Source organism: Chiloscyllium punctatum, unplaced genomic scaffold (genome assembly GCF_047496795.1).
Source record: "Chiloscyllium punctatum isolate Juve2018m unplaced genomic scaffold, sChiPun1.3 scaffold_1204, whole genome shotgun sequence".
Taxonomy (NCBI): Eukaryota; Metazoa; Chordata; class Chondrichthyes; order Orectolobiformes; family Hemiscylliidae; genus Chiloscyllium; species Chiloscyllium punctatum.
This window is the reverse complement of record NW_027310938.1, coordinates 5001-7500: the sequence shown is the minus strand read 5'-3', so window position 1 is coordinate 7500 and position 2500 is coordinate 5001. Positions and strand designations below refer to the sequence as shown.

The following is a 2500-nucleotide window of genomic DNA, read 5'->3' as shown; positions in this document are numbered from 1 at the left end:
GTGTGCCTGCACGGTGACGGAGCACACACCACGCCCGCCAACCCCTCCGTACCTCCCGAGACCGGTGGCAGGACGGAGCGGAAAACGTGCGGACTGAACGGGAGAGCCAAGAGCCAGCGATCCACGCGCGTGCGACCGTCCAAGTCACAGCGTTCGACGAAAACCTCCTCCCTCGGCCAGGCACTCGGCGCCAGCAGGGGAGACAGGATCAGACGCCCCGCCGGCCACTTAAGGCCGAGGACGAACCACGAGACGGGCGGCTGCAGCAGCGGGCGGCCTGCAGCTCCCAGCACTCTCAATCGATCAACCATCGAGTCGGGTCAGCGTGTCAAACCGGCGAGCTCCACGGTCAGGCCGGCGGCGCACCAGCACCGGACCTCCGCGGCTCCCTTCACTCTTTCCACTGCCAGCCAACCGAGAGACGGACCCAATGCGGACGTGCAGAGCTTAGGCAGACCCCCCACTGGAGGCTCAACACTTCGTGGCAGCTCCGTGTCCCAGAGACCAGGAGGGTTGGCACACACACACAGTGTGAACCACCGACAGCCATTCTGGGACCGGTGACAGCCGTGCTGGCCCCACTGCCACGACACAGACGGACGCCAGGCCGCGCTCCCCGGCGGGGGGATGGCGTCGAGCCTGACGAACGGAATGTGCAGGGTGGGGGGGAAAGGCCAAGCGCTCCGACGCCGGAGGGCTCCGGAGTCTGAACTTAGGGGGACAAAGAGGACGGGTCCTCTGCGACACCCCAGCCGCGCTCTCGCCAGCCAAGGCGAGTGCGATTGATTGCCAAACGACCCTCAGACAGGCGTGGCCCCGGGAAGAACCCGGGGCCGCAAAGTGCGTTCAAAGTGTCGATGATCAATGTGTCCTGCAATTCACATTAATTCTCGCAGCTAGCTGCGTTCGTCATCGACGCACGAGCCGAGTGATCCACCGTCAAGAGTTGTCTGAGTTTGTTTTAGGTCTCTCCCTCGCCAGAGGAAAGCGACCCGGACCGCACATACGCTCCCCACCTTGAGCTACAGCCACCTGCACGCCGGCGTGCGGGCGGAGCAGGGTGGCGTGAAGCGATGGGGAGCACCATCCTGGTGCGGCCCGCAGAAACATACGTCTATTGGGGGGAGGAGGACAGGGCGCCCAAGAGGCGATGCGTGCCCCAACGCACCGCAGCGACGGAGGCAGGATCACCGCCACCATGTCGCCCGCCTAGTATCACGAGGCGTGCAGCAGCTTTGCCCTAGGAAAAGCAGAGGCGGGAACGGGCACCGGCCATCGGTTCGGCAGCGTCACTGACGCGTGCACGTGGCGGCGTGTCGGCGAGCGGACTTCCTGCGAGGAGGCGGGGGCGGCACTCGCCCGAGCAGACGCCCGCCCGGCCCAGCCACCGCCGAGGTGGACTGGGAGTCGCGGCAACGGCTCGTCATACTCGTTCCCACACTCACAGCGCAGCTTGCCCGCAAGCCACCGACCACCGATCGACGCCAGGCGCCCCGACCGAGAGCGGGATCGCTCGTTCGCCCTGCTGGCAGTTCGCTGGGGATCACTACTGCACGGAGCTCGGAGACCGACGGGCGGCAACTCGAGAGTCTTTAAACCACCACCCCCATCCCGCAAGTGCAAAGAGGCTGTATACGCACAGACGGGTGAGGGGAATAGGTACCCCGTCGGGTTTGAAGGGAGCGTGACTAGATAGCAACGATGTAAACCCAGCCGATTTGGGAGCGAAAGACCGGCGCCTGCATCACCGGCTTCGTTTCCCGTGGCTGGAGAGTACACCGAAACCCTCCGTCTGTCGCGAGCTCCCGACGACGCGGTGCCGCCAAGCAGCAGGGCCGGACCTGGTGTGGCTCCCCTCGTCGATCACAGACCGGTCGGCACTACTGACGAGACGGTGGAACGGGCTTCGCCCCTTGTGACGAAGGGTGATGCGAACCCGCCCGCCCGCGTGCGTTCGGGGTGGACTCGGCAAACGGAGATTTGAAATCGGAAAGTGTCCTCCTGCCCCGCGCAGGTAGGCGCCCAACAGTTGTGGGGGGTTTGGCGGTGACCACGGCTGCAGGGCCTGCTACCCCGACGAGCTCTCCTGCTGGCCCCGAAACCACCCTCGCGAGACAAGTTGAAACGGAAACGGGCGTACCCCCAAGCCGACGATCCTTTCTTATTTGTTACTTTTTTTTTCACTTGCTCGAGTTGTGGCGATTTGGCGGTGACCACGGCTGCAGGGCCTGCTACCCCGACGAGCTCTCCTGCTGGCCCCGAAACCACCCTCGCGAGACAAGTTGAAACGGAAACGGGCGTACCCCCAAGCCGACAGAGATCCTTTCTTATTTGTTACTTTTTTTTTTCACTTGCTCGAGTTGTGGGGGTTTGGCGGTGACCACGGCTGCAGGGCCTGCTACCCCGACGAGCTCTCCTGCTGGCCCCGAAACCACCCTCGCGAGACAAGTTGAAACGGAAACGGGCGTACCCCCAAGCCGACGATCCTTTCTTATTTGTT

The 2500-nt window shown here is 64.1% G+C and overlaps 1 non-coding gene across 1 annotated transcript; it reads right to left on the bottom strand.

Annotated features, from left to right (window-relative positions):
- Positions 1–794: 794 nt before the first annotated feature.
- Positions 795–948, bottom strand: LOC140474832 (5.8S ribosomal RNA). The gene has a single exon (XR_011959456.1). It is a non-coding gene; the product is annotated as a 5.8S ribosomal RNA (ribosomal RNA).
- Between the last annotated feature and the right edge of the window lie 1552 nt (positions 949–2500).